The 23,589-nt window shown below is 38.9% G+C and overlaps 1 non-coding gene across 1 annotated transcript; it reads left to right on the top strand.

Moving 5' to 3' along the window:
* Window positions 1–12,070: 12,070 nt before the first annotated feature.
* LOC148852721 (small nucleolar RNA R71) lies at window positions 12,071–12,177 on the top strand. The gene has a single exon (XR_016100036.1). It is a non-coding gene; the product is annotated as a small nucleolar RNA R71 (small nucleolar RNA).
* Window positions 12,178–23,589: the final 11,412 nt, after the last annotated feature.

Here is a 23,589-nt window from a genome sequence, read left to right as displayed (position 1 = left end):
TCCTTGGAAACCCTAGAAAGGCCTCAGCAAACCCAAGTGCAATGCCATATTCCTTGGCAACCCCAAGTGGGATGACACATTTCTTGGCAACCCTAGGAAGGCCCTAGCAACCCTAGGCGTGATTTTATACACCCTAGAAACCCTAGGAAGGCCATGGCAACCCTAGGTGATATCTTACATATCCTTGCAACCCAAGGAAGGCCCTAGCAACCCTAGGTGTGATCTCACATACCCTAACAACCTCAAGAAGGCCCTAGCAACACTAGGCGCAATCTTGCATACCCCAACAACTCCAAGAAGGCCCTAGAAACCCCAAGTGCGATCTCACATACCCTGGCAACCCCAAGAGCGATCTTACATACCCTAGAAACTGGAAGATGGCTCTAGCAACCTTAGGCACAACCTCACAAAGCCTTGAGAGCCCCTAGTGTGAGTGGTGTGGTAAGGCTAAGTGAGGTGGTCTCCTTGAAGGACAAAGGAAGGATGGAAGCAAGGGTTGACTTAAGGGCTTCTATTGTCAAAGCTATGTATTTGTTATGATTCGTGCCTCCTTTTATAGGGAGAGATCTTGAGGTCTTGAAAGGAAGGAGCGAAAAGAATTTGATTCCTATTTGGACGGGAATTTTTAATTCTGTGTCAGTTGCCAAGGTGATACTACTAGGGGTTTGTCATTTGTCTTATGAGATCTCTCTAGGAAGAAATTTCCTTTCGTCTAGGGATTCTCATAATACGTGTTTGCTACTTCCTTTTATAGATCTCCTAGATTGACATGGCGCGGATAATGTCAAGACTAGTATGACGTGTCCAACTTAATCTTAGTAGGTGTCTTGTCACGAATGATACGGGCTAGTCATTGCTTTTTCATTTGTCGTTAGTTTGCAATGGCTCTGAGCTCATTGTAGGTTGATGGTGTCCTCGAATTCATCATAGGTATTGTGGCTTTTAGCTCATTGCAGGTCTGTGCTGACTTTGAGCTCATCGCAAGTTTGTTCCAAGTTGTAAACTCATCACGGGTGTCCTTGTAATGTTGGTTTAATATCTTCATTTCTAATGAAGTCAAGGTTAACAACATGACCTACAATTATCCCCTTGCTTATTGGTAAGTGTGAACTTATCAATAAGCATTTGCATCGTTGGTTCATTTTGGAAGTCTATAGCAAGGTGAAGAATTTGTTTCGAGTTAGGGGGTTATTATGCTATTGGGTTCCTTGTTTCATGGAAAGAGGGCTTTTGTGGAAATTCATGTGTGTCATGGTTTCTTGTTTTTGCAACTCATCATGATTTTCAAATAGAGGTTTCCTAGTTGGGAGTGTATGCTCACTTGTTTGGGCTATGTGATCGCTTCTATTCCTAGAGATGGTGTGTGGTGGTGATATGTTTCTTTTTTTTTTTTAATTTGGTAGATTAGGCCCTTGCTTATTGGTAAAAGTATGCTTACTGATAAGCATTTATGTCCTTGATGTATTCTGGTATTATTTAGGTGACATGTGGGGAGCCATTGTTTTGAGTTTGTCTTTCACTTGGTTGTTGATTTTATCTCCAAAATTCGGAATTGATTGATTTTGTCGATGGGGTTGATTGATTTTGTATGCTCAGCACACTTGTCTTATGACAAAGCACTTCCTATCGGGAAACATTTCAGCATTTTGATCATTTGGTGAGGTTCTTAGCCACCATGTTTCTCGATTAGAAGTGTTTTGTCAAAAGACAGTTCTGGCTTTTGTTGTGTTGGATTTGATTGATGCTAGGATGGTTGGCTAGGGTTTGATTAGTTTTGGATATGGTGCAATTGGTTCTACCTAGGTTTTTCTAAACTCAGTTACATGTGATATGAGGGAATGCATTTCAATAATCGTAGCTATACTAAATGTGTAACAGCTAGGTTTAGCTATGTTGAGTGGTATTCATTTGTCTCTGGAGTGGTTGGTGGTAGGTACCAAATCCAACCAAAGACAAAAAGTCTTGCTCGAAGTGAATAATTTTTATATAGTGATGAGCAAGGTCGTCTCCACAGGGATTGGGTGGATTTATTTCCAAACAAACGAAGTAGAGGGTTGTGAAGATAAGGAAAATAAGATGAAATAAAATAAAATAATAGAAAGCAATGATCAAATCGATGGGAGATAGCTTCCGGTTGAAGGGACAAGTTCAGATTTGATTCTTATCATTGATCATCGATACAATGATGAATTCATATGTTATGAATAAATTGGTTATAACCATTAACAAGCTCTAACAACCAGCCTCTACTCATATTATTCGATAACCAAAACAAGCTCTTTGATTGCTTCTCTTATTAATAGACAGTCCTAAACAAGCTTTTAGGATTTAATCTATTAATAGCATTAAGAGGGGAGAGACCCAATTCTGGTCAGCGATCTCACAAGCTTGGACCGTTTAAACCAGATCATATATTTTCCTAACATAGATTGAAAACTTTTTTGCAATTAATTTATGTAAGTTGCCACCCTGATTAAACCTACAATCATATACGAAATTGGAGGTTCAATCGGCCATAGATTATTCTCATTGAATGAGCAAGAGGCCCTTCTTGCTTAATCAATAAAAATAATCTTCACAGAAAATCGCAGAAAACATGAATTGAAATAAAAATCAATTAGATCTCACAATGTTTATAGAATCAAAGCTTCCCTAACCCTTCAACCAGAAAATAAAACCTTACAGACACTTCACGATGAAATCGCAACTTCCAGATGAAAGGGGCGAACTCTACTTCTTCCTCCTTGGTTGCTGATTGCTTTCTTTGAAGGCTGAAGCTCTCTTGGAGGATTTGATGGTGCCCTTGGGTGCTAGTTTGCCCCCTTTATATAGACTTAGGAGAGAGTTGTCTCCTACTCCGCTAACGAGTTCTTTCTCCATTGGGAGTTTAGTTCTCTAATAGATAATGCCTAGATTAGATCTAATCTACTCCAATCTCTTAACTGGTAATCTTAATCTCTTTTATCTTTCTAGAAATACAGCAGAAAATTGAATCTAATAGGACTCTTTGATGATTCTTATTCTTATATACTAAATTCGTATTGGGATTTCTCAACGAATTGGGCCGTTGCAAAGCTTCTTTGTGAAATGGGCTTCTGCTGCGAACTGGGCTTCTCTACGAATTTGCATTAGACTTCGGGTCCGATTTTGACCTCTATGCAGTCCGAATCTATCAAAACTCAAAACATGAAAGTTGTAGACTTTTTCGTTATCTTTCCAATGCATCTTGAATCTTCTCAATCAGAATCCGGATGGGAGAGTTATTCCCAAATTACCACACGGCGCTGAAACTATGCAAAATTACACAATTAGCCTTGTCTTTCACCTAACGCCTTCTTTCGTGCCCTAAATCGAAATACAAGACTAGTGAGTCCAATTAGGTACTAAACAAGTATAAAAGACTGAATATTACGGTATAAAAATATGATAATTTTCATTCTCATCAAATCCCCTCACACTTAGACCTTGCCCGTCCTCGGGCAAGACAAAATTCAAGCAAAAACAAAACAAACAACTATCCTACAGATCTTTAAACTCAACTCCCCTTCATCTTTCTCCACAAATATTATAGGTTAACTACTGCAAGCTGTTAAATCAACACAACCAAGTCATACATGACTCATCCATCGGTCAATCCAATTTTTGCTACTGCAAACCAGGTAGTAAACTAGGGAAACATCCTTATCTTTTCTCATTTTGTTTTTATTTTCTTTTTTTCTCTCCTCTGTAGAAGTGATTGCATTTTATGCTCCATCTCACTTTTGGGCTACTCAACTAGTAGGTGCATTTTATGTTTCGTCTTACTATCAGATGACTTGGCTGGTAGGTGCATTTTATGCTCCATCTTACCATCAGATGACTTGGCTGGTAGGTGCATTTTATGCTCCATCCTACCATCGGATTACTTGACCGGTAGGTGCATTTTATGCTCCATCCTACCATTTGTAGCAATGGTAAAATAATTACCTTATTTACTTAAACCTGAATTTAGGACTAGCTTAAAAGGAAATGGCTTCAGATAGGTCGTGTACTTCTTAATTGTACATCATTATTAGGTCCACAAGAATCTTCCCAAAATATTGTTTCAATTGATTTCAAAAGAGTTGAGTTTTGATTTTGATTTTTTTTTAAATAAAAATCAATTAAAGCCTATACTCCCCCCCCCACCCCCCCCACACACACTTAATTTCATAAAACTTGTAGAAGTATAAAGATAAGGGGTCTTCCCTGATGCAGTGGAAGGTGGGTGAGGAGAACAGAATTTTGCACCTTTGTATAATTTGGGCTTTCGAGAGATACCTCTTCCACATTGTATACTTGAAATCCTTTATAAAAAGGTTTTAGACGGTGACCATTTCCCTTGAACCTTTTGGCTGTGGTTGGACTTTGAATCTCAACTGCTCCATAAGGTAAAACATTAGTAACAATGAAAGGCCCAACCCATCGAGATCGCAACTTACCAGGAAAGAGTTTAAGCCTAGAAAGGAAAAAGACTTTCTAACCAACTGAGAAATCTTTCCTTGAAATCATTCTATCATGGAAGGCTTTTGTCTTTTCCTTGTAGATTTGAGAGTGATGTGTGGCTCATTGTGACACTAGCAAGTGCACTAGCCGTTCAAGTAATAAAGTAGTGAGTGAAGTATCGTTCCCACGAGGATTTAGGAAACAATTACCAATACTAAATTGAACATTTCTTATCTGATCAACAAATAAATCAGAACTCTAATGAAAGCTAAGAAATCCTAAATTAAAATCTATCTAAATCATTGGTCCAATTGCCTTCAATTCAGGTTAGAAGAGTAAGCAGTAAATGTCAATCTCAGAATTCAGCAATCTATCAATTTGGATCATTCGAATGAATCATGATTGAGCCTTGGTTTGGTGAAACCCCAAGGTCATGAACAGCCTCTCTCAAGTGCATGTTCATCCTATGCATGAGTGACGGTTCTTCTATCTCTAGCAAGAATCTAATCCTCATGCATGCATTTCTTCAAACACTTCTAAGGCATCAATTCAAATCTGAATTGATCACCAACTGAATTGTGCAAGTTATCTCTAACCTTGCACTCAATTCAGTTCTTGAATAGTAGATCTGAATTCCTAGAGTCTCTCTCAAGCACTCTAGGAATTCCAAGCTGTAGATTAATTCGCCCAATCTGAAATTTGCAGATCTGAATTCTCTTTCAAGCAATTCAGATCTTGCAATCTCAGATCTGAGAATTCAGATCTGAGTTTTGAAGGTTAGTTGGCCGAATTGATCTGCAATCACACCCTTATTCAAGAAACATCAAGTACAATGCATGATCATTTGAATGAATCAAAAAGAATTAGATTGCTGAACTGAAATTTTACAAGCTGAAATACATCAAGGAAGAATGGAAACAAGGAGAAAGAAGAAAGAACATATAACTAAGAAACTGAATTCAAATCAAAAGAGAATGAAACTACAAATGATTTATTACAAAAAATCTTTGAATCACAATCCCTCAATTCGAACTCACCTTCTTCTTCTAGCTTGCTTGTCTTGAACTTCCTTCAGCCCTTCTTCTTCTTCTTCCTTGCGCCTAGCCTTCTTCTCTTCTCTTCTCTCAAGGTGGCTGAACCTCTAAGAGTGGGAGAGCCTTTCTCTCAAGCAATTGAACAACTTTCTCCCCTCCTAGAGGCCTCCTTATATAGTTTTTTCAAGGGGGCTCTTGCCCCTTCTTGAAGCCTCTAGAATGGGGTGTATTACACCCCTCATGAACCTTCTAGAGTGCACCCTCCTTCTCTTCAAGAAACTCCTAGAAGTTGCCGCCCCTAGCTCCCTTTGGGCTGCTATTTGGGCTACAACTTAGCTTGCTTTTGAGCTCATGTGGGCTACACTCTAGGCTGTTATTTGGGCTAAAAATGGGCCTTCCTTGCTGGGCCGAATTCTCCTCATAGCTAGGCTTTATTTTCTTGGGTTTTCTCAAGGAATTCACTTGCTCTTTTTGGGCCGAAGTGCTCTCTCTTGCTTCCATGACCGGGCTGGACTGAAATTGGTCTTTTTGAACATTCTTTTCTTGCTTTTTTCCTTCCTTTTCTTGGATTGATTATCCCTGAACTTATTCTTAGCATTAAGCTAAATTAAGGCAAAATTTAATAAAACCGGCATAAAAATCCATGCTAAAGTCCTCAAAAATTATAGATAAATTGTAAGTTCATCAAATACCCCCACACTTAAGCTTTTGCTTGTCCTCAAGCAAAGACATCAGCCATAAACTTAACATTCCCCCCTTCTGTTCTCACCATTTACCTGGTGAACTTTTTAAGATAGAAATGCATTGAGTAGTCGGGGAACTTTTGTAAGTGCTCAACTCTTATTCTTGTAAATTACCATTTAAGATATGTATCAGATCCGAGGAAAGGAGAATATGAATTTCATCATAGTCTAGCCTTCACTCCTAATTCATATATAAATCAGCTCCTTAATTATCAAGGTTAATAATCAAATTTCACTAAGTTTCACATCTGTAACTAAATCTCAATGAGAGTTCAACTTTAGAGTGCCCCTTTGAACCTCGGTTGTCACCACAATTACTTATTTCTAAGGGTGAGTGCATCTTATGCTCCATCTCACCCTTTTCTTTTTTTTTTTTTTTTTTTTTTTCGGTGTGAGTGCATTTTATGCTCCATCTCACACACTTGTCTCTCTCTTTTTTTTTTTTTTTTTTTTTTTTTTTTTTTTTTTTATGGTGTGAGTGCATCTTATGCTCCATCTCACACTGGTAACTTACTTGAGGTAGGACTCATGTTCTGAGCTGCTAGTTTTACTATTCAACTCAAAATAGCGGAGTCAATTTGGGCTTTTGTCCTTCTTTGCAATTATTGAACCTCAAGAATTAGCACTTCAGATGTGCACTAGCTCTCTTGACCATTAACCATAAAATCAAGGGCTTCCATACACATGAAGATAGTTAGGGCTAGTCATGCTGAAAGGCATATTCAGCTCCCCTTTTCTCCTGCATAAATCAAATTGGGTCATTTACAAGAATAAAAACTTAACAAGTACATCAGTCTCCCTCAACTCATTGAATTCCTTCTTAAAAAAAAAATCATCAAATAAATAGTAATGAACTTGAGGGGTTCCAGTCTTTTTTTTTTTTTTTTTTGTGATGTCATTGCTTGCATATGTGTGTTGGGGTGCATGAGGTGCATGGTTTCAACCCCCATACCCTAGCCTCGGGCTCACTCCCCCACACTTGAGATGAACATTGTCCTCAATGTTCGTAGTGTTAGGGAGTCACACTTGCTAGAGCAAACTGAAGAAAAGAAAATGATGAACTGAGTCCTTAAAGAATTGGAATTTTGAGAAAAAGATCTTTATTTTACTAACTAATATTCTAAAAAGATAAATGACAAAAAGATTCCTTAACTTGTTCATGAGCAAGCATAAGAGATTATTGGTTATCTAGATAAACAGTGGATGGAGGGGGTACAGTACTGCCCATTAAATATGGTTTCAGGCGCTGACCATTTACTTTAAACGTGCCCTGAACTGGGTGGGTGAGTTCTATAGCCCCATGGGGAAAAACCTGTGAAATGGTAAAGGGTCCAGACCACCTGGATCTCAGCTTACCTGGAAACAAGCGGAGACGGGAATTATATAACAATACCTGTTGGCCCACATAAAAGTCCCGTCTCAGCAAGTTCTTATCATGCCAGTTTTTTATTCTTTCTTTATAAACTTTGGCATTCTCATAGGTGGTAAGTCTGAATTCATCCAATTCATTCAATTGCAACCGCCTTTTAGCCCCTGTGGCCTGAATGTCAAAATTTAAGAATTTAAGAGCCCAATAGGCCTTGTGTTCCAATTCAACTGGTAAATGGCATGCTTTACCAAAGACCAATCTGTAGGGGGACATGCCAATAGGTGTCTTAAATGCAGTTCTGTATGCCCATAATGCATCATCTAATTTGATGGACCAATCTTTTCTGGTGGATGCTACGGTCTTTTCCAGAATTCTTTTGAGTTCCCTGTTAGCCAACTCCACTTGGCCACTGGTTTGAGGGTGATAAGGGGTAGCTAATTTATGTGTAATTCCATATTTCTGCATTAACCTCTCAAATTGGCTATTGCAGAAGTGAGTTCCCCTATCACTAATTATAGCTCGCGGAGTGCCAAATCGGGAGAATAGCTTCTTTAGGAAGTGTACTACCCTTCTTGAGTCATTTGTGGGTAAAGCCATGGCTTCTACCCATTTGGATACATAGTCAACTGCAACGAGGATGTACTTATTCCCAAAAGAATTCGGGAAAGGTCCCATGAAATCTATACCCCAAACATCAAAGATTTCACAGATTAAAATATTGGAAAGGGGCATTTCATTCCGTCGGGAAATGTTTCCCGATCTTTGGCATTTGTCACATGTGGACACATACCGATGGGCATCTTTGAAGAGTGTGGGCCAATAAAAACCTGATTGCAAAACCTTGGCTGCCGTGCGACTAGCTCCAAAATGACCTCCTGCTTCTTTATCATGGCAAAATTGGAGTACCGACTCCATCTCCTCCTCGGGGACACATCTCCTTATGATCTGATCTGCACACAATTTATACAAAAAGGGTTCCTCCCACAGATAGTATTTTACATCAGAAAAGAATTTCTTTTTCTGTTGATATGAAAGGTTAGGAGGAAGGACTTGTGCAGCTAGATAATTAGCAAAATCAGCATACCAAGGATATGAGTATTTCTGTATTGAGTACAACTGCTCATCCGGAAATTCTTCTCGAATGTTGCTGGTTATCTCCTCTTTTGAGCTTACCGTGTCCAACCGGGAGAGATGGTCAGCAGCCAGGTTTGCAGCACCCTTCAGGTCTCTAATCTCAATGTCAAACTCTTGCAATAAAAGGATCCACCTGATCAGTCTTGGTTTTGAGTTTTGCTTGGTAAGCAAGTGCCTTAATGCCGAGTGATCTGTGTGGACAACAACCTTGGATAATATCAGATATGAACGAAACTTATCAAGTGCAAATATTACTGCTAACAGCTCCTTTTCTGTGGTGGTGTAATTGAGTTGGGGTCCAGTCAAGGTTCTGCTAGCATAGTAAATTGGCTGAAAATGTTTGTTCATTCTTTGTCCTAAAACAGCTCCTATAGCAAAATCACTCGCATCACACATCAATTCAAATGGGAGGGTCCAATCTGGTGCTATCATGATAGGTGCATGGATCAATTTGTCTTTCAAGATGTTGAAAGCATGAAGACATTCAGTTGAAAATTCAAAAGGCACTTCTTTCTGAAGCAAGGTAGATAATGGCTTGGAAATTTTTGAGAAATCTTTAATAAACCTTCTATAGAATCCGACATGTCCTAAGAAACTTCTCAAAGAACGAATAGATGTTGGGGTTGGTAATTTTTCAATTGCCTCCACCTTGGCCTTGTCGACTTCTATACCTCTTTGAGAGATCTTGTGTCCAAGCACTATGCCTTCTTGCACCATAAAATGACATTTCTCCCAATTCAACACAAGATGTGTTTCTTTACATCTAGTAAGCACCTGTTCCAGATTATTCAAACATGCATCAAATGAAGAGCCAAAAACTGAAAAATCATCCATGAAGATCTCAATAAATTTTTCAACCATATCAGAAAATATAGACATCATACATCGCTGAAAGGTTGCTGGGGCATTGCATAACCCAAAGGGCATCCTTCGGTATGCAAAGGTTCCATATGGGCAAGTAAAAGTGGTCTTTTCTTGATCTTCTGGTGCAATTGGTATCTGGTTATACCCTGAATATCCATCCAAGAAACAATAATACTCATGCCCGGCTAGCCTCTCCAACATTTGATCCATAAATGGGAGAGGGAAATGGTCCTTCCGGGTGGCTTCATTTAATTTTCTATAGTCAATACACACACGCCATCCGGTAATGGTTCTAGTAGGGATGAGTTCATTTTTCTCATTTGGAACAACAGTCGTACCCCCTTTTTTGGGCACAACTTGCACAGGGCTTACCCAAGAACTATCAGAAATAGGATAAATGATCCCAGCATCTAACAACTTAATTATTTCAGCCTTTACCACTTCTTTCATGTTGGGATTCAGGCGCCTTTGGGGCTGAACGGAAGGCTTGCTGTCCTCTTCCATCAAAATTCTGTGAGTGCAGATTGATGGATTAATGCCTTTGATATCTTCTACCTTCCAAGCTATAGCATTTTTGTGTTCCCGCAGCACTCTTAATAATTTTTCTCTTTGTAAGGGATTCAGTGCTGCGGAAATTATCACGGGGAGATCTGATGGTTCCTCAAGGAAAGCATACTCTAAATGGGATGGTAATTGCTTCAGTTCAAGGGTGGGGGGTTCTTGGGGTGATGGCTTACCTGATGGTCCGGGCAATTTGCCTAAGTTCTCTAATTTAAGAAACCCCTTTCCCTTGAATTGAGGCTTATCATTCAGGTATGCTATCATGAGGTTTATTTTTTTATTTTCTGTTTCTTCAAGTTCTCCCTGTTGGAGGCAGAGTTCAAGAGGATCAGTTATTCTACTTACCTGGAAGCATTCATCAATTGTCAATTCAATGGCATCAATCATAAAACAAGAATCATCACTAGAGGGTGCATGTTTCATAGCATCAGACATTTTAAAAATTATCTCCTCATCTTGTATCCTAAGGCTGAGTTGTCCTTGTTGGACATCAATCATTGCTTTCCCGGTAGCCAGGAAAGGTCTCCCTAGGATAAGCGGGACCTCCACATCTTCTTGCATGTCTAACACAATGAAATCAACTGGAAAAATGAATTTGTCAACTTTAACTAACACATCTTCTATGATCCCCCTAGGATGTCTAATGGATCTATCAGCCAATTGTAATGCCACTCTAGTGGGTTGGGGTTCATTCAACCCCAATTTCTTGAAGATAGAATATGGCATTAAATTGATGCTAGCTCCCAGGTCACATAAAGCTTTTTCAATTTTTAAACTGCCAATGGTACAAGGAATAGTGAAACTCCCTGGATCTTTGAGTTTCTGAGGCAGCTTGTTCAGAAGGATAGCAGAACATTCCTCATTTAATGCAACTGTAGCCACATCTCCCAGTTTCCTTTTGTTTGCCAATAATTCCTTCAAAAACCTTGCATAGTGTGGCATCTGGGCTAAAGCATCAGCAAAAGGAATATTAATATGTAAACTTTTAAATATTTCAAGAAACTTACCAAATTCCTTCTCCAATTTTTTTTTGCTTCAGCCTGTTAGGGAATGGAACTTGTGGTTGTTGGTGCATCCCTTGTTGTGCTTCTGGTTGTTCCGTCTTCTGTTGTCTGGTTCCAAGGCTTGTTTCTGCCTTGGGTTCAGCCCAATTCTTCTTTTCTACCTCAGGCAACTCTTTTCCACTTCTTAAGGTAATAGCTTGCACCTGCTCTCGTGGATTCACTTCAGTGTTGCTTGGAAGAGTTCCCGGCAGTCTGGAAGAGATTAATTGTGCCAATTGCCCCACTTGGTTTTCCAGGTTTTTGATTGAGGCTTCCTGGTTCTGGAACCTAGTTTCTGCACCTGCTATAAATTTTGTCATCAGTTCCTCCAAATTGGATTTCGGTTCAGGCTGATGATAAGTCTGGTGGAACGGCTTGGAAATATGCTGATTTGGCCAGGACTGGTTTGAATGTCCCCTCCATCCTGGATGAAAAGTATGGTGACTCTGGTAACCCTGCTGTCTTGACGAATTGCTGACATAGTCAACTTGTTCAGTAGATGGTCTGAACTGATTGCCAACTTGGCAGTCTGTACTGATGTGGCCTCCCCCACACAATTCACAATTAAGAGGCTGCACATGCATGGCAGCTATCTGCATTTCATCTATTTTTTTACTGAGTGCTCCTATTTGTGCAGCTAGTGCTGTATAAGTGTCAACATTATGCAAGCCTTGCTGCTTCCTAGTTTGAGTCCTTTCCGAATGCCATTGATAATTGTTGGCTGCCATTTCCTCAATAAGTGCATGGGCAACCTCAGGAGTTTTATTATTTATGGATCCTCCGGCTGCAGCATCTAATATGGTCTTATTTGAGTCAGTAAGACCATTATAGAAAGTCTGCACTTGCAGCCAAATGGGGAGGCCATGGTGAGGAACTCTCCTTAACAGCTCCTTGTATCGTTCCCATGACTCATATAAAGATTCCCCCTCTTGCTGGAAAAAAGTAGTGATGTCATTCCTCATTTTAGCAGTTTTAGAAGGGGGAAAATATTTAGAGAGAAAACGGCTGGCCATTTCGTCCCATGTGGCTATAGATCCTGCCGGTAATGAGTTCAACCAAGCTTTGGCTTTATCCTTCAAAGAAAATGGGAATAACCTCAGCCGGATGGCATCATCACTTACCCCATTGTGTTTGAAGGTGTCACAGATTTCCAAGAAGTTAGCAATATGGGCATTCGGATCCTCATGGGCCATACCACAAAACTGAACCGTATTTTGTATCATTTGGATTATGGCCGGTTTAATTTCGAAGTTATTGGCAGCAATAGTTGGCCTGATAATGCTGGAGACAGTCCCGGTGAGGGTAGGCTTGGCATAATCCATCATAGTTCTTTGTTCAGCCATTTCTTGTGCTTCTTGTCTGACTTGCTTAGCAACTCTTAAACGGACACGGAGAGTCCGTTCAATCTCTGGGTCGTAAAGGATCTCTTCCAGTTCAGGTCTGCTTGTCATAAACTGTTAAAGTTAAAGCAATAAAAATGCCAATATTCACAAAAGAAAATAAATAACTAATCCTATCACACTGAAAATGTAAAGTGAAGTATTGGAATACAAAACCTACATCCTATCATGAATAAATGAAGCCGATTATACTAAAAGCAGATTTAAACCAATCATCTTATTCAAGGTTCCTTTATCTACATCCATCGATTGCAACATCTGAATTCAGACCCAATTTAGATCTGAGTTCAGATCTACAAGTCTTTGGTATTGTTAGTCTAGAGAAATTAATAAATAATAATTCAGATCTGAGCTGGATATCTCATACACACTCATTGGTATACACTACAATATACATCCATTAAGGTTGGAATCAATTCTGTGATGCTTTAGGGCTGAAATCAGATCTGATCTAAAAAAAAAAAAAAAAATTTAAAAGGATCTGAAATAAACTAAAACCAGTCCTGAGTTAGGCTTGGGTTAAAAACTCTACAATTGAAGCTCAAACCTGTATAGCTGATGCATATCAAACACTTGCTAAGACCTGAAAATTGGGTCTGCAATGTTTGGTATTGCAAGCTATTCGGCCCATACAACTTTTGTAGAAATCTGAAATCAGGTCTGCTAACTGTTGCACTATAGCAGCCCTGCTACAGATCTGAATGCTAAAAGAAATACTTGGAAAGTGCTAATTTTTCTTAAATATCTGAGGCATAACAATTATTCAATCCAAACATACACCTCCTTAGCTAATGTAGCTCGGTTACAAGTGGGTAAAGCCAAGAATTCAGTCCACCCAGAATTCATAGTATGCTCTGTATCAGTTCAGTCCTCACATCATATCAACTGAATTTCAGATTTGAATTTCTCTCATTCCTTGCTATCCATTCACCCTTGAGGCAGGTTGGATGTATCCTAGGGTGGATTGGGGTAGTGATGGCACCCAATTCACCTCAAACTTGCATCGGTTCAGATCTGAGTTCAGAGGAATTCAGATCTGAACTGAGCAGATCTGTAACAGCAGAATTCAGATCTGAACTCAAGTCTGAGTTTGGATCTGAATTCTCAATTGCCTTACCTTCAGTTATTGCTACCAAATTGTTTTTGGGGAATAGCAGAAGTGCCCTAGGGTGAATTGGGGTGGTGATGACACCCAATTCCCCTCAAAATTGCATCAGTTCAGGTCTGAGTTCAGAGGAACTCAGATCTGAACTGTTGCAGATCTGCAATAGCAGAATTCAGATCTGAACTCAGATCTGAGTTCTGATCCGAATTCTCAATTGCTCCTCTTATTGTTCAAAAGATCTCCCCTTTGTTTTTTTTAATTTGTTTTTTTTCTTTTTGTAATGAAAGAAAGAAAAAAAAATAAAGTCTGAAACACAAGCAACTCTTTTCGGCTGAGTGCTGCAGATCTGAAATCTGCTGATCTGAGTGCCGAATGCAACTCAGATCTGCAACACTCATGTTTATGTGAATTTTTTTTTTTTCTTTATTCTTTTTGAAAGGAACAACACCAAGATTGAATAGAAATCAAATATGCCTTTATTAAAATGAAACTGAAACCAGAAAAAGAGAGTAATCTACTTAAGAAAGAAGAAACATAACTACATGAGTACAGCAGTTGCAGTCCAAGCTGAAATGAAAAAGTTAGCAAATTAACCCAACTATGAATGCAATGCTGAATGAGATCAGATTAAGAATGCTCAATGTTTCCTAATATTGCTTCTCTAAATCCCCGGCAACGGCGCCAAAAACTTGATGTGTGGCTCATTGTGACACTAGCAAGTGCACTAGCCGTTCAAGTAATAAAGTAGTGAGTGAAGTATCGTTCCCACGAGGATTTAGGAAACAATTACCAATACTAAATTGAACATTTCTTATCTGATCAACAAATAAATCAGAACTCTAATGAAAGCTAAGAAATCCTAAATTAAAATCTATCTAAATCATTGGTCCAATTGCCTTCAATTCAGGTTAGAAGAGTAAGCAGTAAATGTCAATCTCAGAATTCAGCAATCTATCAATTTGGATCATTCGAATGAATCATGATTGAGCCTTGGTTTGGTGAAACCCCAAGGTCATGAACAGCCTCTCTCAAGTGCATGTTCATCCTATGCATGAGTGACGGTTCTTCTATCTCTAGCAAGAATCTAATCCTCATGCATGCATTTCTTCAAACACTTCTAAGGCATCAATTCAAATCTGAATTGATCACCAACTGAATTGTGCAAGTTATCTCTAACCTTGCACTCAATTCAGTTCTTGAATAGTAGATCTGAATTCCTAGAGTCTCTCTCAAGCACTCTAGGAATTCCAAGCTGTAGATTAATTCGCCCAATCTGAAATTTGCAGATCTGAATTCTCTTTCAAGCAATTCAGATCTTGCAATCTCAGATCTGAGAATTCAGATCTGAGTTTTGAAGGTTAGTTGGCCGAATTGATCTGCAATCACACCCTTATTCAAGAAACATCAAGTACAATGCATGATCATTTGAATGAATCAAAAAGAATTAGATTGCTGAACTGAAATTTTACAAGCTGAAATACATCAAGGAAGAATGGAAACAAGGAGAAAGAAGAAAGAACATATAACTAAGAAACTGAATTCAAATCAAAAGAGAATGAAACTACAAATGATTTATTACAAAAAATCTTTGAATCACAATCCCTCAATTCGAACTCACCTTCTTCTTCTAGCTTGCTTGTCTTGAACTTCCTTCAGCCCTTCTTCTTCTTCTTCCTTGCGCCTAGCCTTCTTCTCTTCTCTTCTCTCAAGGTGGCTGAACCTCTAAGAGTGGGAGAGCCTTTCTCTCAAGCAATTGAACAACTTTCTCCCCTCCTAGAGGCCTCCTTATATAGTTTTTTCAAGGGGGCTCTTGCCCCTTCTTGAAGCCTCTAGAATGGGGTGTATTACACCCCTCATGAACCTTCTAGAGTGCACCCTCCTTCTCTTCAAGAAACTCCTAGAAGTTGCCGCCCCTAGCTCCCTTTGGGCTGCTATTTGGGCTACAACTTAGCTTGCTTTTGAGCTCATGTGGGCTACACTCTAGGCTGTTATTTGGGCTAAAAATGGGCCTTCCTTGCTGGGCCGAATTCTCCTCATAGCTAGGCTTTATTTTCTTGGGTTTTCTCAAGGAATTCACTTGCTCTTTTTGGGCCGAAGTGCTCTCTCTTGCTTCCATGACCGGGCTGGACTGAAATTGGTCTTTTTGAACATTCTTTTCTTGCTTTTTTCCTTCCTTTTCTTGGATTGATTATCCCTGAACTTATTCTTAGCATTAAGCTAAATTAAGGCAAAATTTAATAAAACCGGCATAAAAATCCATGCTAAAGTCCTCAAAAATTATAGATAAATTGTAAGTTCATCAGAGAGCTCTCATAAGCGTCATTGTGAATCTCTTCAAGTTCTTGCAGCTGCAACTTTCTTTGTTCTCCCGCTTCATCCATGTGCATGTTGCATTGCTTGACCGCTCAGTATGCTTTATGTTCCAAATCGACAGGGAGATGACATGGCTTGCCAAATACCAAGCGATAGGGAGACATACCTATAGGAGTTTTGTAGGCCGTGTGATAAGCCCATAGTGCATTGTTGAGTCTCAAACTCCAATCCTTCCTTCTAGGGTCAACCATTTTTTCAAATATGGACTTGATCTCCCTGTTGGGCACCTCAGCTTGTCCACTTGTTTGTGGGTGGTATGCAGTGGAGATTCAATGGGTGATGTTATATTTCTTGAATAAAGCCTCTACCACCCGGTTACAAAAATGAGTGCCTCGGTCACATATTATCTCCCTAGGCATTCCAAACCTGGAAAAAATGTGGGACTTGACAAAATCTACAACAACTTTAGCATGGTCAGTCCAGGTAGCTTTAGCTTCTACCCATTTCGAAACATAATCCACATCTAGTAGAATGTAAACATTACCAAAAGAGGAAGGAAATACATCAAATATTTCACATACAAGTATAGGGGTAAGCGGCATTTGATTTTTATGACTTAAGTTGCCTGTCTTTTGGCATTGTTCACAGGCCTTGTAAAACATATAAGCATCACGGAACAGAGTGGGCCAAAATAATCCACACTCTAGTATCTTTCGTGTTGTTCTTTTTGGATCAAAAATGGCTCCCACAGGCATACGAATGGCATAACTGAAGAATGGAAGGGATTTCAGGTTCGGGCACGCACCTTCGAAGGATTTGACCAGAGCATTGTTTCCATAAATATGGGTCATCCCAGATGTAGTATTTGGCATCGCTTTTTACCTTATCTTGTTGGGCTCTTGATAATTCTCCTAGTATGGTTCTAGTAACCAAATAGTTAACAATGTCCGCGTACCATGGAGTTTATTTTTGAATTGTAAAAGATGCTCGTCCAGGAACTCGTCCTTCAAAGGTGTTGCATTTTCGCTTGTGGTTAGTACTAAGGTGATCTACAACCAAATTTTCTGCTCCCTTCTTGTCGCGGATTTCTAGATTGAATTCTTGTAGCAGGAGAATCCAGCGGATGAGCCTTGGTTTTGCTTCCTTCTTGGCAAGCAGATATTTTAGGGCTGCATGGTCAGAATAAACAATCACTTTAGTACCCAATAAATAAGAACGGAATTTTTCTAGGGCAAAGACTACAGCCAGGAGTTCCTTCTCTATTGTTGAATAATTGCATTGGGCATCATCAAGGGTTCTTGAAGCATAGTATATCGCATGAGCAACTCTTCCAACCCTCTGTCCAAGAACGGTACCGACAGCATAATTGCTTACATCGCACATAATTTCGAAAGGGAGACTCCAATTCGGTGGCTGAATAACTGGGGCTAAGGTCAACGATTCCTTTAACTTATCAAATGCTGCCTTGCATGCTTAATCAAAATCAAATGTCACATCTTTCTGGAGCAATTTACATAAGGTATGAGTTATCTTAGAAAAGTCTTTGATAAATCTTCGATAAAATCCTGCATGTCCAAGAAAAGAACGAACTTCCCATACACTTGTGGGATAAGGCAAGGATTTAATAACATCTATCTTGGCTTTATCAATTTCGATTCCCTTAGAAGAGACTACATGCCCCAGAATGATGCCTTGATCAACCATGAAATGGCATTTTTCATAATTCAAAACAATGTTCTTTTCTCTAAACCTTTCAAGCACTTTTGTAAGGTTAGATAGGCATGAATGAAAAGAATCTCCATTAACTGTAAAATCATCCATAAATACCTCTATAATGCTTTCCACATAATCTGAAAATATACTAACCATACATCTTTGGAATGTGGCGGGAACATTGCAGAGACCGAATGGCATGTGGCGGTAAGCAAATGTACCAAAGGGGCATGTGAAGGTAGTCTTCTCTTGGTCCTCTGGCGCAACTGGAATCTGATGAAACCCTGAATAACCATCAAGACAACAATAATGAGATTTGCTAGCCAATCTTTCAAGCATTTGATCAATAAAAAGAAGTGGGAAGTGATCTTTTCTAGTTAACGAATTTAGCTTCCGGTAATCTATACAAACCCACCACCCATTTTGAATTTGGGTAGGCACTAACTCACCATCTTGATTTTCAACCACGGTTATACCTGTTTTCTTCGGAACCACCTGTACCAAACTTACCCACTTACTGTCTAAAATTGGATAGATTATTCTGACATTTAGAAGTTTTAAAACTTCTTTCTTCACCACCTCCATCAGAGGTGGGTTTAATCGGCGTTGGGATCCTATTGCAAGTTTGGAGTATTCTTCCAAAAGTATTTTGTGCATACAGGTAGATGGGCTTATTCCCTTGATATCAGCTACAGTCCATCCAATCGCTTCCTTGCATTCCTTGAGTGCTTGAATCAGTTTCCTCTCTTCTAATGCATCAAGTTTGGAGGAGATTATTACAGGAAGTGTCTCCCCCTTGCCTAGGAACATATACTTCAGGTGCCTTGGCAATGATTTCAACTCCAATTGAGGTGCCTGCACAATAGATGGAAGGAGTTTTGTGTGAGATGGAGGTACACTAATAAAAGACGCATTATGAGTTATAATTTCAAAAGAGTCTAGCTCAGAAGTCAAATTTCGCAATTCAGATTTCAGCACAAACTTCTGCTTTGCTTGTTGCAATTGATCAGGACTATTGTTAAGTGCAACTTTCAGCGTGTCTTCATCATCTAGTTCGAAAGTTTGCTGCACTAAAGAGTCAGTAATATCTATAGAAAAAATAGAATGCGCATTGTTAGGATATCTCATGGCATCATAGATATTAAACTTGATAATTTCACCATCGAATTCCATGGTAAGTGTCTCCTTATGCACATCAATTTTAGTTTTGGACGTCTTAAGAAAGGGTCTTCCCAACAAAATTGGAGTCAAATTGGAAGAATTATCTTTTTCCGTATCAATTACATAAAAATCGGCAGGAAAGACCAGATTATTAACTTGGACTAAGACGTCCTCCAAAACCCCCTTCGGGTATGTAGTGGATCGATCAGCAAGTTGTAAGATCACACCTGTCTCTTTCAATGGTCCAAGATTCATGGTCATGTAAATAGAATGGGGCATGACATTTATCGAAGCTCCTAGATCTAGCATTGCTCTTTCGATCTGGACATTTCCTATTTTACAGGGGATAGTGAACATACCTGAATCCTTGCATTTAGGGGGTAATCTTTTCTGGAGAATTGCTGAAACATTTTCCCCTATATGGACATTTCTCATCACCTTTCAACCTTCTCTTACTGTGCACAACTCCTTGAGAAATTTAGCATAGTAGGGTACTTGCTTGATTGCATCAAGGAGGGGGATATTTACTTCAACTTTGTGGAATGTCTAGAGAATATCCTTGTCTTGCTCCTCCTTCTTGGATTTTGGTAATCGGCTAGGGAAAGTTGGAGCGGTGACTACGGCTTGGGGTTTCTTTCCGCATGAATCTTTTTGGGGTGATGGTGTCTCCTTTTCTTTCTCTTCTTTAGTTGTATCTTTAGGTGCTTCTTCACTAGGTTCATTAAGCTCCTTCCCGCTCCTCAAGATAATCGCACTAGCATTTTGCTTCGGATTGACCATGGTCTGGGAGAGTATCCTTCCTGATCCTTGCAATTCCAATCGACTCATAGCAGTTTCCAATTGGCTCACCTGATTTTCTAGGTTTTGGATGCTTGTCCTTGTCTCTTGTTGAAATTGTTGAGTGTTAGTTGCAAGTGCCTTAACAATTTCATCAAGAGACATACCTGGTTTGGAGGATGAATATTGTGGAGCCGGTGGTCTAGATTGATGTTGTTGTTGGAAGCCGAAGGGCTTGGCTCCATAGTTGAGATAAGGATGATCCCTCCATCTTGATAAGAACCCACTAAATGACCTGCTCTAGAACTCTTGAATCAAGTTGTTATGCACACCCAGAAGCTAGAAAACAAGTTTTAATTGATCAGATTAGAACCATATGGAAACTAAGTCCTTAAAGACCCCAATCTTGAAGACGCCACAAAGGTTGATCACTCCCTTGATAAGTTAAGATATTGTATTCTACCAAGATCACAAGAAGGCAAAGCAAAGCTTGTTAAAAATACCTCTATATTATTCATTGATTTTCGTGTTACATACTTGTGGCCTTTATATAGGCATGTAAACATTATTATCTTATAAAGAAACTCCTAATCTTATAAGGAAACTCCTAACTAATGATGATCCCTTTAATTTAGGAAAGGAAATATGCTAGAAATAGAAATCCTTCTAAAAGACTACCACTAATGACAACTAAGCATTGAAAAGCCAAAATAAACCAAAACAAGACAAAACAAGCCCAACAAGCCCATCAAGTCCATCAATACATCTTAACATGCGAATTGGGCCTTTTCTTATCATGTCCATGCGCCAAGCCCATCAATACATCTTATGTCATGGATTCCAAGCTTTGTTCTTCAAAATCCAAGCCTTTGCTCATCGTCTTGCACATAAAGATAGGTGATTATCCTTGTTGAAACTTTGGACACTTCCAGAACAGTCTTAGAATTTTCTAGAACAGTTTCTTTGTCATGCACTTTCAGGATTAAACCTTGTAAAGCCTCTTTCATCCTCTTTGTTCTTGCCCTAGTCATTGGTCCACCGGTTCATCGCAAAGGATCTTGAGAATATTTGGGAATATTAGCTTGAGCCATTTAGCCAGCACCTCGATCTCCATTATTCCCTCATTCCTCAAAATGATTCATCATCGAATCATGACGGAACCGGGTATGAAGTCTATTTGATGCTCAATACCTCTTAAGGGAGGTAATCCATGCGGAATCTCCTTAGGAAATAGGTCATCAAACTACTGCAATAAAGACACAACAACACTAAGCAGAGAGGAGTTTGGGTCATTAGTAGAAAAGTAAACACCATTGTAAATAAGTACAAGTAGTTGCTGCTTTGCAATCATGACACTCTTAACCTCACTTTTTTCACACATTCCCTTGCTTTTCTCTCCTTTTTGTACACTTTTCTCCCCAATTTTCCTCTCAGCCTCACTCTTTCACTTGCACCTTTCCTCTCAGTCTCACTTGCTCTCTTTGCTTTTGCTTGTTCAGTTTCTTTCTTTTTCTTTTCCTTTTGCTCACACCTTTGTTCTTCTCTCATTTTGCACTCTCTTGCTATCCTAATCTGATCTTCATAAGCTTGCAAAAGTTTGAGAGGGGTTAGTACAACAATTCGGTTATTCATTACAAAAGAATAAAGGTTTTTATACCCATCATGTGTAACCTTTCTATCAAACTGCCATGGTCGGCCAAACAATATATGACCAACATGCATTCGGCCAAACAATATGTGTTTTCGATCTCGGGATCGTAATGGCGTTCACCTACATGAGAAGAATGAGGCATAAACCAAGCAAAAGGAAATAAATCTACTTAGGACACCAATCCCCGGTAACGATGCCAAAATTTGGTGGGTGTTGAATCCAACCAAAGATAAAAAGTCTTGCTCGAAGTGAATAATTTGTATATAATGATGAGCAAGGTCGTCTCCACAGGGATTGGGTGGATTTATTTCCAAGTAAATGAAGTGGGGGTTATAAATATAAGGAAAATAAAATGAAATAAAAAAAAATAATAAAAAGTAAGGATCAAATCGATGGGAGATAGCTTCCGGTTAAAGGGACAAGTTCAGCTTTGATTCTTATCATTGATCATCGATGCAATGATTAATTCATATGTTATGAATAAATTGGTTATAGCCATTAACAAGCTCTAATAGATAGTCTCTACTCGTATTATTCGACAACCAAAACAAGCTCTTTGATTGCTTCTCTTATTAATAGACAGTCCTAAACAAGCTCTTAGGATTTAATCTATTAATAGCATTAAGAGGGGAGAGACCCAATTCTAGTCAACGATCTCACAAGCTCGGACCGTTTAAACCAAATCATATATTTCTCTAACATAGATCAAAAACTTTTTTGCAATCAATTTATGTTAGTTGCCACCCTGATTAAACCTACCAATCATATACGAAATTGGAGGTTCAATCGGCCATAGATTATTCTCATTGAATGAGCAAGAGGCCCTTCTTGCTTAATCAATAAAAATAATCTTCACAAGAAATCACAAAAAACATATGAATACCCATAAACAATGAACTGAAATAAAAATCAATTATATCTCACAATGTTTATAGAATCAAAGCTTCCATAACCCTTCAACCAAAAAATAAAACCTTATAGACACTTCATGATGAAATCATAGCTTCTAGATGAGAGGGGGCGAACTCTACTTCTTCCTCCTTGATTGATGATTGCTCTCTTTGAAGGCTGAAGCTCTCTTGGAGGATTTGATGGTGCCCTTGGGTGCTAGTCTGTCCCCTTTATATAGACTTAGGAGGGAGTTGTCTCCTGCTCCTCTAAGGAGTTCTTTCTCCATTGGGAGTTCAGTTCTCTAATAAATAATGCCTAGATTAGATCTAATCTACTCATATCTCTTAACTGGTAATCTTAATCTCTTTTATCTTTCTAGAAATACAACAGAAATTTGAATCTGATAGGACTCTTTGATGATTCTTATTCTTGCATGCTAAATTCGTATTGGGCTTTGTCAACGAATTGGGCCGCTGCAAGGCTTCTCTATGAATTGGGCTTCTGCCATGAATTGGGCTTCTCTATGAATTTTCTTAGACTTTGGGCCCGATTTTGACCTAGATGCAGTCCATATCTATCAAAACTCAAAACATAAAAGTCATAGAATTTTTCCTTATCTTTCCAATGCATCTTGAATCTTCTCAATAAAAGTCTGGATGAGAGAGTTATGCCCAAATTACCATGCGGCGCCGAAACTATGCAAAATTACCCGATTAGCCTTGTCTTTCACCTAACGCCTTCTTTCGTGCCCTAAATCGAAATACAAGACTAGTGAGTCCAATTAGGTACTAAATAAGTATAAAAAACCAAATATTAAGGAATAAAAATATGATAATTTTCATTCTCATCAGTTAGATTGAAAGTGAGTACTCTAAAATTGTTCACATCATGTTACCACTTTGTTGACATAGGTTTTGCTTTGTCTTTATAAGTTAGGTAAGTTTGGATAATCTTGGGTTGTCTGGATTGATTTCATCTAAGTTTTGCTCTAGTGGTTTTGTTTTGGCAATGTCTCGATAGCTTTGATTGGACATATGAAATAAATTGGATTACTTCTTGCTAGGTTTCCATTGTGTTGGTTATATTGATTGACAGATTGGGCTGACCTTGCGTGGTTGTGTAGGCTCTAATTTGGATTGGCCATGTTGGGTTTCGTTTGTGCCCTATTGTAGTGTATTCAGTTAGGAGTATTTGTTTAAGATTTTGGGAGTCACAATGGTTTAAAGTTTGAAGCTAATAATCTGAAAATTATAAGGTTTTCAATGAACCTTCGGTTTGAGTGGTTCTAAGTGGTTTGAATAATATAAGAATTTGAATGATGAAAAAAACTTTATATGGTTATTAGAAGACTAGGAGAGTTCATTTG

Source organism: Nelumbo lutea, chromosome 5 (genome assembly GCF_056320005.1).
Source record: "Nelumbo lutea isolate HS-2025 chromosome 5, American lotus-T2T, whole genome shotgun sequence".
Classification (NCBI taxonomy): Eukaryota; Viridiplantae; Streptophyta; class Magnoliopsida; order Proteales; family Nelumbonaceae; genus Nelumbo; species Nelumbo lutea.
This window is presented reverse-complemented; position numbering and strand designations above follow the sequence as displayed.